The sequence below is a fragment of the Ailuropoda melanoleuca genome, chromosome 7, assembly GCF_002007445.2.
Source record: "Ailuropoda melanoleuca isolate Jingjing chromosome 7, ASM200744v2, whole genome shotgun sequence".
Taxonomy (NCBI): domain Eukaryota; kingdom Metazoa; phylum Chordata; class Mammalia; order Carnivora; family Ursidae; genus Ailuropoda; species Ailuropoda melanoleuca.
In genome coordinates this window covers 130,472,440-130,487,698 of record NC_048224.1, presented here as the reverse complement: position 1 = coordinate 130,487,698, position 15,259 = coordinate 130,472,440, and the positions used below count along the sequence as shown (strand labels likewise).

Genomic DNA, 15,259 nt, shown 5'->3' with positions numbered 1-15,259 from the left:
GCCCGGTCACTCAACACCTTGTATTCTACGAGTATATTGTACGCGTATCTTTTTAAAGTTTTTTTTTTAATTTAGAGTTTTTATTGAGATGAAATTCACATAACATAAAATTCACTGTTTTTAAAGTGAAGAATTCAGTGACTTTCAGCACTTTGATAATGATGTATGACCACTTCCATGTAGTTCCAGAACATTTTCATCATCCTGAAAGAAAACTCCGTGTAGGCTGGGCAGTCACTTCCCAACCCTCACTCCCCTCGGCCCCTGGCAACCACATGCATGTGAATTTACCTATCCTGGTATTTCATACCAGAATCAAGCAACATGTGACCTTACGTGTCGCTTCCTTCACCTAGGATGTGTGCTGGGTCACCCACGTCGTATCAGAGATCATGTCATTGTATGAGCTGTAGCACAGCAGTTGTGTAACGAAGTTCCACAGGCTGGGGGCTGAAGCCACAGAGCGTGTGGAGGCGGGAAGTCCAGGGCAGAGTTGGTTTCTCCTGAGGGCTCTCTCCTGGGCCTGCGGACGGCTGCCCTGTCCTAGCGCCCTCACGTGGCCGCTCCTGCTCCAGCGTCCCTGGGGTCTGTGTGTCCAGTTTTCCTCTTCTTCTAAGGACGCTAGTCAAACGGGATTAAGGCTCACCCTGAAGACCTCATTGTAACTCAGTGTCCTCTTTAAAGACCCTGTCTCCAAATTCAGCCACATTCTGACCTGCTGGGGGATTAGGGTTTTAACCTATGAATTTGGCAAGGGAGGCACAGTCAGCCAGTATATCTTGTTTACAACTTAGTTTTCCGGCTACTTTCCACTGTAGAGTTTTCCGAGCACATGCCCCACCTTCCTTCTAGACTTTGAGCTTGAGGGCATAGCTCACGTCTGTCCTCGCAGCGTCAGCAAGCTCTGGGTGAGCCGAGCTCTGTGCCACTGTCCAGACCCAGGACAAGCAGCGGGGTGACCGCTTTGTGGTCTGCAGTAAGTACACAATACGTGTGTCTCCAGTGAGCTAGTGATCCTTGTAACTCTTGTCAGAGAAGGCAGTTTTAACCTAAGTATCTGCTTGGACACTGTTTTGTGGTCATTTCTTTCTTTCTGATCAAATTAGAGAAAAGAATTGGCTAATTGAGAATTCCTAGAACCAGGCAAATGTACTCATTCGTTTTCTCCACACATGCTGCGTTACAGGGATCAAGTTAAAATGTGTCACCTGTCCTTCAGGAATTTAATAAGAGAAAATAACCGGAATGTAGGGCAGAATGTGACCAGTGCGGTAAGTTACAGGGAAGCCTTTGGCACAGAGGCAGGGTCTGAACTAAGATTTTAGGGGTGGGTTGGATTTGGGCAGGAAGGTATACACGTGGTGGGCCAGGTAATAATAAAAGATAAGGATTAGGGGGAACCCGGGGAGGTTCCGGGAGCTGCAGCAGGACAAGCTGGAGGGGTTCAGGCCGCAATGACAGGGTGGGAGTGCAAACAGCTGTGCAGGACGCAGGGGTGTCCTGAGCGCCATCTGGAGCCCCTGAGCTCGCCTCGGGAAGCTCCGTAGGGCTTAAGGGTGAAGGCGGGGCTGGGGCCCCTGGAAGGGACAGTTCTGAGGGGGATCGTAGCTGTTTGCAGGTGGGCGAGGGCTTGAACTCCGGAGTCAGGCCAGCTCTGCTACGTCCAGCTGTGTGACTTCAGTCAGGTGGGCACTGGTTAGCTGCACCCTCTGTCCCCACTTCCTCATGGGCAGAATGGAAACGACGGAGCCTACTTCATTAGTTTCCGCAAGGATTGAATCAGTTAAGACGCTCAAGTGCCTAGAAGCTCGCCTGGCTCTGCATGTGGTAGACACACCGGCGGTGGTTATTCGTCGCGAGGTTTGGAGAGGGTGGCGAGCATGCAAGGAAATACTGCTTTTCTTGCAAAACTAAAGTGTATGTGTGAGAATGGAAATCAAGATGTCAGCCTCCCCTGACCTTAGTTGAATAGAATATCTAAAGTATTTGTGGCAAATGTATGTGACTGGAGGACCACACGGGGGTGGACAGGGCTTTTCATTTTATGGGAAAATGAAATTTCGGCGTGCTTCTGTGTGCATCCAGTACTTTGAGTATTATGGCAGAGCCACAATCCCCATAGTTGTAAGCCCTGGAGGAGAGAGGGTGGGAAGTGAAGAAATAGAAATGTCTATAACAAAAAAAACCCAGGCAAGTCAGAGGCATCGAATGAGGTCAACTGATGATGGCAGAGATATGGCTCCTTAACTGGGTGTGGGGGGGTGTCATTAAGTGAAAACAGTAGAAACCGGCATTTGTCAAATAGGTATTAGTGTGTCTGAGACCAAACCAGGTGCTGCGTGTCCTTATGAAATCTTCTCAAGGGCCTGGCTGAGGGAGGGGTTTTTCACCCAGCCAGGAAATGGGTAATCCTGGTGGGGGCTTTGGAATTTGAACGAGGGGCAGTTCTTTCTTGTTTCTGGATGTAGACTTAAGTGCTTCTGGGTAAAAGCTAAGAAAAAAGAATAGATCAGATGAGATCAGGCTCGTCAGGGTGGTATGGCCATAGACAAAAGAATAGAAAGAGACTTCTCAGTCACCTTTATTGAAGTTAGAACAGAGAGGAATTAATAAATCAGTTTGGCAAAGATATGGCCTAACATTTATGGAGTCTTAACCTATGACAGAAAATCAAGTACAGGGGCACCAGGGTGGCTTAGTCCAGTTTAGCGTCGGACTCTTGGTCTCAGCTTAGGTCGTGAGATCGAGCCCCATGTCAGGCTCTGCACTCAGTGTGGAGTCTACTTAAGACCCTCCCTCCCTCTTCTTCTGCCCTACCCCCGTGTACCCTCTCTCTCCCTCTCAAATAAATAAATAAATCTTTAAAAAAAAAAAAGAGAGAGAGAAGACGAAGAAAGGCAAGTACAGGGGCGCCTGGCTGGCTCGATCAGTAGAGCATGCGACTTTTGATCTCAGGGTTGTGAGTTTGAGCCCCACATTGGGGCTTAAAAATAAAAAAAAAATCTTAAAAAAGCAAGTATAATCATGGTGGATAAAAGGACTTTGTACGAATATTACTGTTTGGCAAGTCTTTAAAAAATAAATTGGCTTTATTGATTTATAGAAGATGAAATTCACCTATTCAATATTTGAAATTCAATAATTTTTTTTAAAGTTCAGTGAATTTTTACAAATGTGTATCCTCATGCCCCTTGTAGTCAGTTTCTCGATCCTGCTGCCAGCCCGAGCAGCCACCCGTTTTCTGTCCCTATGATTTGTTTTTTCCACAGTGTCGGTAGACATTCCATCAGACAGCATGTAGTCTTCTATCTAGCCTCCTTCACGCAGCATATGCGTTGAGATTCATCCGTATTATTATACTATATTCCTCAGGCTCTTATGCATTCTCAAGTTCATGGACATTTGGGTTGTTTCCAGCTGTTGCCTACTATGAACAGAACTGCTCTAGACATTCACGTACAGGTCTTTACGTAGGCATGTGAAATTACTTATCTTGGGCATCCTCCCAAGAGTGAGATTGCTGGGTTGTATGGTAAATATATGTTTAACTTTTAAAGACTGTTTTCCAAAGTTGCCGCACTCTTTTCTGAAAGCAATGTATAAGGGTTTCAGTTGCCCTACGTCGTTGCTGACACTTCATATTAGTATAATGTCTTTTCAGTTTTACCCACTCTGCTGGTATCTCAGCATAGTTGTTATTCGCCTTTCCCTAAGGACTAATGACAGCACCTTCACGTGCTCATGAGATTCATGTATCATTAGTAAAGTGCTTAAATCTTGTGCATTTTTAATTGGATTGTTTTTCTTCTTCTTGAATTTTAAGAGTTCTTTGTAGGGGCACCTGGGTGGCTCAGCCAGTTAAGCCTCTGCCTCTGGCTCAGGTCATGGTCCTGGAGTCCTGGGCCCTGTCCGGCTCCCTGCTCAGCGGGAAGTTGGCTTCTCCTTCTCCCTCTGTTCCACTCCCTCTGCTCCTCCCCCCGCCCATGCTGTATATTCTGGATGTAAATAATTTATCAGATATATACAGGCATACAGTTTAATTGCACATGACTTTATTGCACTTGCAGATACTGCTTTTTAAAATTTTTTTTTTTACAAATCAAAGGTTTGTGGCACCCTGCTCCAAGCAAGTCTCTCGGCACCATTTTTCCAGTAGCATTTGCTCCCTTCATGTCTCTGTGTCACATTCTGGTAACTCTTGCAATATTTCAAGTTTTTCCATTAATATGAAACAGCTGAACCTTGAATACAGGGGCTGGGGATGCCAACCCCCTGCACAGCCCTGCACAGCCCAAAATCTGCATGTAATTTTGACTCCCCCCAAATTTAAGTACTAATAGCTTACTGTTGACCAGAAGGCTTACTGATAGCATAAACAGGTGATTAACACGTATTTTGTATGTGTATTACATGCTGTATTCTTGCAACAAAGTAAGCTAGAGAAAAGAAAATGTTATTAAGAAAATCGTAAGGAAGAGAAAAAGCGTTTACAGGACTGTATTTATGAAAAAGAATTTACATATAAGTGGACCCATGCAGTTCAAACCCATGTTGTTCCAGGGTGAACTGTATTTGTTATCTATGATCAGTGATTACAGCTCACTGAAAGCTTAGATGGTTAGCATTTTTTTAGTAATGAAGTATTCTTAAATTAAGGTATGTACAGTTTTTTATTCATAATGCTATTGCACACTTAATAGACTACAGTATAGTATAAATATAACTTTTATATGCACTTTGAAACCAAAAACTTCATTTGACTTGCTTCACTGTGGTATTTGCTCTATGCAGTGCTCCGGAATCAAATCTACCATATCTCCAAGGCCTACCTGTGTGTGTTTTGGAGATATTTTCCCCAGCCTGAGTTTGCCTTTCCATTTAATCATCAGAGCCTTTTGAGAGCAGAAGTTTTTGATTTTGATGAAGTCTGACTTATCCAAAAAGCTTTTTTTCTAGAATTTTAGCCCTTACAGTTGTATACATTTTGAGTTAATTTAAGTATATGGGGTGAGNTGGGGGGAAAAAAGGTTTTTTTTTTTTTTTTTTTTTTTTTTTTTTTTTTTTTTTTTTGGCATACAGATATCCTGTTATCCAACACTATTTATTTTAAAGACTGTCCATTCTTGAGTGACCTTGGTACCTTTATCAAAGTGTGGGTCTACTTCTAGGATCTCTATTCTGTTCCACTGATTTTTTTTAACCAGTGATTTTTATTGAGATGTAATTCACATACCATAAAATTCACCACATCAAAATGCATGATTCACTGGTTTCTAGTATAGTCACCAGGTTGTGTAACCATCACTACTGTCTAATTCCACATTCCATTACTCCAAAAAGAATATACCATTGATTTTTTGACAGCATTGTTGAGATATAATTGTTGTATAAATTTGAGGCATCCAGTGTGTTGATCTGATACATTTATATGTTGCAATAGGATTACCGCCATGGTGTCAGCTAATACCTCTGTCATGTCACATATTCAAAATTTTTTTTAAGTTTTATTTAAGTAATCGCTACACTGATCATGAGGCTTGAACTCAGAACCCCAAGATCAAGAGTTGCATGCTCTATTAACTGAGTCAGCCAGGCGCTCCTTCATTTCTTTTCTGTGGCGACATTTAAGATCTATTAGCTGTCCAGTATATACAGTATTGTACACAGGATTCACAATGCTGCGATTAGATTCCCAGAATGTGCTCATCTTCTAACTGGAAGTTTGCACCCTTTGACCAAAATCTCCCCATTTCCCCCAGCCCCAGCTCCTGGTAATTACCATGCTACTCTCTGTTTCTGCAAGTTTGGCTTTCTTACAGTCCACATATAAGTAATAACATAGGGTATTTGTGTGTCTCTGACTTCTTTCATTTAGCATAATGCCCTCAAGATCCATCCATGTTGTTGCATGGAGCAGGATTTCCTTCTTTTTCATGGCTGAATAGTATTCCCTCTCTCTCTCTCTCTCTCTCTCTCTCTCTCTCTCTCACTCTCTCTCTCTCTCTCACACACACACACACCTTCTTTACATGTGCATCCGTTGACAGACATTTAGATTGTTTCCATATCTCGGCTGTTGTAAATGGTGCAATGAACATGGGAGTGCAGATATCTCTTTGGATATATACCTGTAAGTGGGATTACTGGATGATATGGTAGTTTTGTTTTTAATTTTTCTGTGACCAAACATATGATCTAGCCATACTGTTTTCCATGGTGGCTGTACCAATTTACATTCCCACCAAAGGTGTACAAGGGTTGCCTTTTCTCTCTGTCCTTGCCAACCTTTGTTATCTCATCTTTTCGGTGATAATAATTCTAACCCTTGGGAGATGATATCACATTGTGGTTTTGATTTGCATTTCCCCAGCGTTGAGCACCTTTTCGTGTACCTCTTGGCCATTTGTGTGTATTTGGGAAAATGTCTATTCAGTTCCTCTGCCCATGTTTTAATTAGATTGTTCGTTTTTGTTTTTTTCCATTATTGAGTTATGTGAGTTTTTTTTCAAATATATTTTGAATATTAACCCTGTATCAGATATATGGTTCGCAAATATTTTGTTCCATTCAATAGGTTCATTCTGTTAATTGTTTCTTTTGCTGTACAGAAGCTCTTTAGTGTAGTCTCACCAATTTTTGCTTTTGTTGCTTGTGCTTCTGGTGTCACATCTAAAAACTTGCTGCCAAGACCAATGTCAAGGAGCTTTCCCCCTATGTTTTCTTGTAGGAATTTAAGTTGCAGGTCTTATTTTAAATCTCTAATCCATTTCAAGTTGATTTTTGTGTGTGGTGTAAAATGAGTATTCAACTTTATTTTTTTGCAGGTGGCTGTTCAGTTTTCCTGACACCATTCATTAAAGAGACTGTCCTACATTGTGTATTCTTGGCTCCATGTCCAATATTAGTTGACCGTATATGCTGGGGTTTATTTCTGCGCTCTCATTTCTGTTCCATTGTCCATGTGTCTGTTTTTATGCCACTACCATACTGTTTTAATTACTATAGCTTTCTAGTATAGTTTTAAATCAGGAAGCATGATGCCTCCAGCTTTGTTCTTCTTTCTCAGGACTGCTTTGTCTATTTCGGGACTTTTGTGGTTCCATGCAAGTTTTACAATTGTCTTTTCTATTTCTGTGAAAAATACCATTGGGATTTTGATAGGGATTGTACTGAATCTATACATAGCTTTGGGTAATATGGACATTTTAACAATATTAATTCTTCTGATCCATGAACATGGAATATCTTCCCATTTATTCATGTCTTCTATTTTTGTCCTCAAGGTATTATGGGTTTCAGTGTACTGATCTTTTACCTCCTTGGTTAAATTTATTCCTAGGTATTTTATTGTTTTTGGTGCTTTTGTGACTGGGATTGTTTTCTTAATTTCTTTTTCAGATATTTTGTCATTATTGTATAGAATATAATCAATTTCTGTTTGTTGATTTTGTATCCTGCGGCTTAACTAAACTTCTTGATTAGTTTTAACAGTTTGTTGGAAGATTCTTTAGGATTTTCTACATATAAGATTATATAATTTGCAAATAAAGACAGTTTTACTGGGGCGCCTGGGTAGCGCAGTCGTTAAGCGTCTGCCTTCGGCTCAGGGCGTGATCCCGGAGTTCCGGGATCAAGTCCCACATCGGGCTCCTCCGCCTGGGAGCCTGCTTCTTCCTCTCCCACTCCCCTGCTGTGTTCCCTCTCTCGCTGGCTGTCTCTCTGTCACATAAATAAAAAAAATCTTTTAAAAAAAAAAAAAAAAAAAAAAAAAAGACAGTTTTACTTCTTTCTTTCCAATATGGTTGCCTTTTATTTTGTTTTCCTGACTGCTCTGGCCAGGACTTCTAGAGTATGTTGAATAAGACTAGTGAGAGTGGGCATCCTTGTCTTGTTCCTGATCTTAGAGGAAAAGTTGTCAGTTTTTCACTGTTGAGTATGATGTCAGCTGTGGGTTTGTCATATATGACCTTTATTATGTTGAAGTATGCTCCTCTGTACCCAGTTTGTTGAGAGTTTTATCATGAAAGGATATTTTGTCAAATGCTTTTTCTGCCGCTGCTGAGATGATCATACGGTTTTATCTTTCATTTGATTAATGTGTATATCTGTTGATTTGTGTGTGTTGAACCATCCTTGCATCCCAGGGATTAATCCCACTTGATCATGGTATATGATCCTTTTAATGTGCTGTTGTATTCTGTTCGCTAATATTTTGTTAAGAACTTTAGCATCTGTATTCATCAGGAACATGAGTCTGTCGTCTTCTTGTGGTGGTGTTTTTGAGCTTTGGTACAGGGTAATGCTGGGCTTGTAAAATGAGTTTGGGAGTGTTCCTAGCTCTTCAGTTTTTTGGCTGAGTTTGAGAAGGATTGGCATTAATTCATTTTTAAATGTTTGGTAGAATTCAGTAAAACCATATGGTCCTGGACTTTTCTTTGTTGGGAGGTTTTTTTGTTTTTTTTTTTTTTTAAAGATTTTATTTATTTATTTGACAGAGACAGAGACAGCCAGTGAGAGAGGGAACACGAGCAGGGGGAGTGGGAGAGGAAGAAGCAGGCTCCCAGCAGAAGAGCCCGATGTGGGGCTCGATCCCATAACGCCGGGATCACGCCCTGAGCCGAAGGCAGACGCTTAACCGCTGTGCCACCCAGGCGCCCCTGTTGGGAGGTTTTTGATTACTGATTCAATCACCTTATTTGTTATTGGTTTGTTCATATATTCTGTTTCTTCATTGTTCTCTCTTGATAAGTTGTATATTTCTAGGAATCTTTCAGTTTCTTGTAGGTTATCCAGTTTGTTGGCATATAATTATTCATAGCAGTCTTCTGTGATCCTGTGTATTTTCATGGTATCAATTGTAATGTCTCCTCTTGTATTTCTGATTTTATTTACTTGAATCTGTTTTTTTTAGTCTAACGTTTTGTCAATTTTACCTCTTAAAAAAACCCAGCTCTTAGTTTCATTGATGTTTGCTATTTTTTTTACCCCTATTTATTTCTGCCCTGATCTTTGTTATTCCCTCCTTCTGCAAACTTGAGGCGTAATTTGTTCTTTTCCTATTTCCTGGAAATCTGTCTTCTACTCTGTTACTATGTGTCTTAAAAATGTAATGCACAGAGGTGCCTGGGTGGCTCCATTGGTTAAGCATCTGACTTTGGCTCAGATCTTGATCTCAGGGTTCTGGGATCAAGCCCTGCATTGGCTTCCCGTTCACTGGGGAGTCTGCTTGTCCTCCTCCCTCTCCCTCTGCCCCTTCCCCCACTCATGCTGTCTCTCTCAGATAAATAAAATCTTTTTAAAAAATATAATGCACATTTTTTTAAAAGTTTTTTTTTGTTTTTTGTTTTTTTTTTTGTTTTTTTTTTAATAGAGAGACGGCAAGTGAGGGGAGGGGCAGAGGGAGAAAAAGAGAATCTCCAGCTGACTCTTCCCTGAGCAGGGAGCCTGACACAGGGCTCAATCTCACAACCCTGAGATCATGACCTGAGCTGAAATCAAGAGGCTTAACTGACTGAGCCACCCAGGCGCCCCTCTAATGCACATTTTCAGGAAGTGTAGCACATCCAAAAAGTGTGGAGATCATGCAGTGTGATGGGTTTCCTGATAGGAACACACCATGTCAACAGCATCTAGAGGAGGTGTCCCCATGTCTTTCCTCGGTGGTAACCACTGAGCTGACATCCAGCAGCAGGGACGTGTTCCTGTAAACACAGTCGTACAGTACGTGCTGTTGCTCCCCGACTTCTGTCACTCAGCGCTGCCCGTGATGTCATTGTCCACTCGTTGTGGTTCTCCACAGTGCACCACACTTTGTTAGCCCGTTTTCCTGCTGATGGACATTGGGTAGGATCTGCGTGGGGCTGTCACAGTGCTGAGCCGAACATGCCCTCCGCGTGCTGGCGCCGACGTTGTGCGGAACATCTGCCTGCAGCGGGGCCACTGGGTGGGCACGGGCCCGGCTTCCGAAGGTACCCTCAAGCAGTCTGCCCCTGGGGTCGCGCTAGATAATTTTTTAAAACAGAAATCTTACCGCGTCACCTCCTAGGCTTAATACCTTTCGTTACCCCAGCACGTAGGGCTGAAAGCTGGGCCTTTAGTAACCTGGCCCGGCTCCGTCCTTTGCCTCTTCCCTGGGGTCCCGGCCTTACGCTTACGCCTACAGGCATGCCCAGGCCATCCCCCCGCTCAAACCACCCGTTAGTCCTCTAGCCATCCCCTGACTTGTGCCCACCTCTTTCCTGTTTCTCCTCGAAGACTCTGCTGTTCAGACAGCCACTCTCCTCCAGGACACGGGATGCCGCTTCCCCAGGATGTCTCACCGGCCCCCTAGTGTGTCTTATCATCACCTCTGAGCATGTCTCCCAGTGGCTTAGTGCCTGGGGAGGAACTGTAGTCCTGGGCTGCGTCAGCCTTGCTCCCTCCGTGAGACAGGGACCAGCTCTCTGAAGAACTATCTTTATTCCAATGTGGGAACAGTGGGAGGGAGAGAGAAATTCCTTAACTCAAAAATAGCTGAAGTCATTGTTAGAGTAATAATACAGTGCCAAGCTGGCATCAATTTTGAAGGATCAGCTCCTTTGGGCCACTGTGGCCCAGTGGGGTCCCCCATCCCCCGCTGCCTCCGCACCACCGTCACGCTGGACAGCAGGGCCCAGGGGTCCTGGCTGTGGGGCCCATTCGAGAGACTGGTAGAGAGCCACGGGCTACTTCAACCAGGACTCTCGGTAACTCTTTGCTTGTGGTTTGTGAAGCATGGCCTTGAGGAGTGGGGGGATTGCTTGTTTCCTCTTTTTGGGGAGACTCCTGAGATACCAGATGACATCTGCTATTCAGCCCCCCGGGGGAGGGAGACAGTTCTTCCTGCTGCTGACCCCAGGCTGTCCCAGGATAGGGGAGGGTGGACAGGAGAGAGCTTATTTTCTTGTCTTTGTTGTTTGTATATACAACGTATTTCTTAAATATACATTTTTATATATTATTTTTTATATATTTAATATTTTATATATGTTTATATATACAAAGTATTTCTTAAATATATTTTTTTAATATTTTTTAAAATATATATATAAGAAAGTCATTATGGGCGAGGAAAATGACCAAGTTCCTACAGACAGAAAACTAAAATTCTGGGCTATTTGATTAGGAAAATGTTTGAGTAAACACAGTGGTAGCTTCCCTGAGTCCTTCTGCCTATCATGAATGAAAGAACATTTATAGGGGCGCCTGGGTGGCACAGCGGTTGGGCGNTATTGTTGGGGCGCCTGGGTGGCACAGCGGTTAAGCGTCTGCCTTCGGCTCAGGGCGTGATCCCGGCGTTATGGGATCGAGCCCCACATCAGGCTCTTCCTCTATGAGCCTGCTTCTTCCTCTCCCACTCCCCCTGCTTGTGTTCCCTCTCTCACTGGCTGTCTCTATCTCTGTCAAATAAATAAATAAAATCTTTAAAAAAAAAAAAAAGAAAAGAAAGAACATTTATAAACCTAAAAAAAAGTCCAGTAATGGAAAAACAAAGCTATTGTTCTGTTATCTTTGAAATGTTTGAAAAAGCGTTTGAACTGAATATAGCTCTATCTATTCTCTGATAACCACAAAGCAGCAATAAGGAATTTTTATTAAAGATTTTATTTATTTATTTGACAGAGATAGAGACAGCCAGTGAGAGAGGGAACACAAGCAGGGGGAGTGGGAGAGGAAGAAGCAGGCTCATAGAGGAAGAGCCTGATGTGGGGCTCGATCCCATAACGCCGGGATCACGCCCTGAGCCGAAGGCAGACGCTTAACCGCTGTGCCACCCAGGCGCCCCAACAATAAGGAATTTTTAGATTCTAACTGGATTTTGCTCTTCCCGGAACAGACTCTGTGTTAGCTTTTAAATGCTTTTTAAAAGCCAAGTAGAGACCAAATTGTGCTTTTTAGTAATATTTAGGGCCCTGGGATCCACCCCTGAACACTAGAGAGGCCAAAGTGTCACGAATCCTGAGGAAGAACGGTGTGTTCGGCCTCGAAGCTGCTGGCTTCTGTCTGCTGGTCCTAGTGGTAATGTGGCTTTTAAAGTGGGATTAAGAAAATATTTTTTTTTCTGGTGGGGGTTTCGTATATGAAAGGGTTGGATTCAGTTAGTTCGGTGCACCCGGTTCCCTTGAAACCCCAGTCACTCCAACACAACATGTTTTTGTGGGTTTTCTAGTTTTGGACCCAAAGAACTCTGGCTGCTGTCAGCCAGCAGTGAGCAGCTGCAGGTTTAGGACTCACAGGAGTGGGAGTGAATGGATCCACTCTATGTAAAGTATTTAAGAGCATGTTCAGTAACATAGCCTTCGTTTCTTCCCCACTTCTTTCTTGGAATTCAGAGTTTCAGCTGCCGTCTCAACTGTTTTAATTGAGTTGAACTGAGGGTAATGAGAAAAGCACTGGAAGGATTTGAATGCTTGGGGGACAGATAATTAATCAAAAACCCCGTTAGGCTTAATTTTCTGTGCTTTTATTTTTTAAAAAGCTTATTTCTTTTTTAAAACTGTTTAAAATGGAGAGACATGCATCATGTGTGGACATGGGGTGATTCTTTTCGCGCACTAACAGGAGTTAGCTCCCCTCTGGTTTGCCTTCCTCCCCCTTGCCTACAGGACCACCTCTAGGTAACCAACATCTTTGCAAAGAATTTTAACTGGTTTTAACAGTATTCTTAGCAAAAGGTCATTCTGAAGGTAAATGTGTTACCAAAAGAATAGAGTCCTGAATTCCAGAGCCCACTGGAAATGGAGTTTGGATTATTGCTGATTCCCCGTGGGCTGGCAGTGCCAACCGGCAGGGGAGCCCGGGGTGGGAGCACAGTCCTGGTTAGACCAGACCAACCAGTACGGAGGGGAGCCTCGTGTGCTGCTGGTTTCTGAGTAGTGCTCAGGGTTCCTTCTGTAGCGCAGGTGGTGTTCTGGAGCTTTGTGGCTGCACTTGGTGGTCATCTGCCGGAGTCTTTCCGCTATCATGCTGCCCCACGTCCTTGGGCGAGGCCTGTGATTGGCTCTCCCGTCATCCTGGGTCCCTGGATGTCCGCGCCTCTCGCTACCAACCGCTGCGGCCTTGCCCCATTTGGCTGGGTCAGGCAGGTCCGGTCTGACAGTCGGCGGGGCTCAGCTTTGACCTCTGATCTCTCGGCTCTCTGTCCAGTGCTTCTGGGAGGCCTGTCCCTCCAGAGCTGTGAAATACTACGTTAAATACAGGGGGTGTGGGCTCAGGCCTTGCCAGGAACCCTCCCCTCGTGTAATAATTTCATTCACTTTTGGACAGGCCTGACTTTTAAAGTGGTTATCTAAGAGTTGTTTAAACAGGTGTTTATTCTCTTTTTTCTAGAATAGTTTGTTAGCAAGCCACCTAAAAAGGAATGGCTTTCTATGACATTTTGTAATAGGGCTTTTGTGTTGCTTCAGACTTAAAATTTTTTTTTTAGGATTTCATTTATTTGACACAGAAAGAGCGAGAGCACAAGCACAGGGGGAGCAGCAGGCAGATAGAGAGGGAGAAGCAGGCCCAATCCTAGGACCCTGGGATCATGACCTGAGCTGAAGGCGGACATTTAACTGACTGAGCCACCGGGGCGCCCCTAATTCAGATGTAAATTTAAGTTGTATTTCCAAGCTCCCCATTTCTCACCTAAGAAAGCAGAACAGCTGAATAAAAACCACTTTGTTAAGATAGCCTTAAAATGTTTCTGAAAAACAAAACTCTTTAGTTGGTACACGGAAGCATAGTCATTCCCTTTCCCTCCACTGCTTTTGGCCCGAGTTGTCACTGGGGAAAAACAAAGACCTCTGGGGGCATACACGGTAGGTGGGAGTTCCCTGCCTCGAACCAGACCCCTTGGCCCTCTCTCCGTACCCTGCAGACGGACGTCACGGGGGGACACAGCACAGATCCTGGCTCTTTCTCCTTGAGTGGGAGGGCTGAAGCCAGGCCGCGTGAGCGATGTATCCTGAGCAGCTGCCGTCATGTCGGTTAAGAGCTGCACTCTTCTCCGGCAGCCCTGCAAGCTATTCTAAAAGGCAGACCATTTGCTGTATTTCTCCGTAGCCAAGCGTGGGGAAACCTCGGCTTGGTCAGCGGCAGTGCGGACGGGCCCTGGGGGGGGGCTCACGATAGCTGGTGAGGCCCGAGTCTGGATCCCAGCAGCTGTGCCTGAGCTCACTGCGCCCTCGGCCCCACCCCTCGGGCTGCTTGACCTGCCAGGAGCCCAGAGAACAGACCCAGAGAAGTCTGTTGGCCTCATTTTTTTACTGCCTGTTGGGTTCCAGAAAGTGACTAAGTTTAAGGGAGGCCACCGCAAATCCTAAATAAAAGATGGGAAGGTTTTGCTGTCGATTGGGGATTGTGAAGCATGTTGAACTCAGATAAAAATACAAACTGGTAATAGTAATTATAGACCTAGGGGCTGGCAGATTGTGTTCCTTCTATGATCTCAATCTTTTTCTTTAGATGTTTTCTTTGAGATGAAATTTTACACCCAGGAAAATTCACACATTAAGTATGTAGGAGGGTCATTCCAAAAAATGTATATACCGCCTTCCTGCATTCCAAGCAAGTCCTGCTTGGAATGGAGTTGGGCTTCTCCCAGCTGAGCCGGTCATAGATGTCACACGTTACCTTGTCCTTGCTCTGAGTCTTGCTGAATCCTGAGCATGGTGGGACCCTGGGGTTCCCTGTCCCTGGGACATCGAGAATGCTGTGTGCCAGTGGGGCTGCACAGAACTACTCTGTTTACTAGTGTCCCATCAGACCTTAACCCAAGGTCAAAGATAAAATTGTTAAGAGTTCCCTGATGGTGGCAGCTTCTCAGCACTGATTCCACGGTGCACACCTGGCAGGTTGCAGCGATGTCTGCTTGGTGCTGTGAACACCTGTGGGTGCCTTCTGGGTGAGGACATGAATGGAGCCCGGTGTGGATAGTGGCTCGAGCCACTGGCTGCCCAGGCCCTCCGGAGGCAGGGAGGTGTTCCTGTTGTGCTGTTTAGGGCAGGAAGGAATGAGAAGAGTGCCTTCGCCCAGAGCTGGGTGAGACCTTTCATAGGGCAGGAAGGTGTGAAGGCAAACACATCTGCTCTGTCGGCTGTAACTGGGCACCTGTGTAAGTCACACTCAGCTTCCCCATTGTAAAATGGGGAGAAGCTAGAGAGTAAGGAGATCCCCACTGAGCACTAACTTGAGAATGTAAGTGGAGTATTTAGCATGGGGCCAGGCACAGAGTAAATGGAGTACGTGCTCTCAACGC

At 44.4% G+C, this 15,259-nt stretch overlaps 1 protein-coding gene across 5 annotated transcripts in view; it reads left to right on the top strand.

Annotated features, from left to right (window-relative positions):
- GGACT (gamma-glutamylamine cyclotransferase) overlaps nt 1-15,259 on the top strand; it is a 46,947-nt gene that overhangs the window by 18,018 nt on the left and 13,670 nt on the right. Inside the window, exon 1 of one of the 5 annotated variants that reach the window (XM_034665436.1) lies at nt 138-976. The exons of 3 other annotated variants lie outside the window; for them this stretch is intronic. The gene's annotated coding sequence lies outside the window, so the exon portion shown is untranslated. Of the gene's footprint in view, nt 1-137; nt 977-15,259 lie in introns of those variants that run through there. One more of the 5 variants, XM_034665432.1, reaches the window with a different exon arrangement.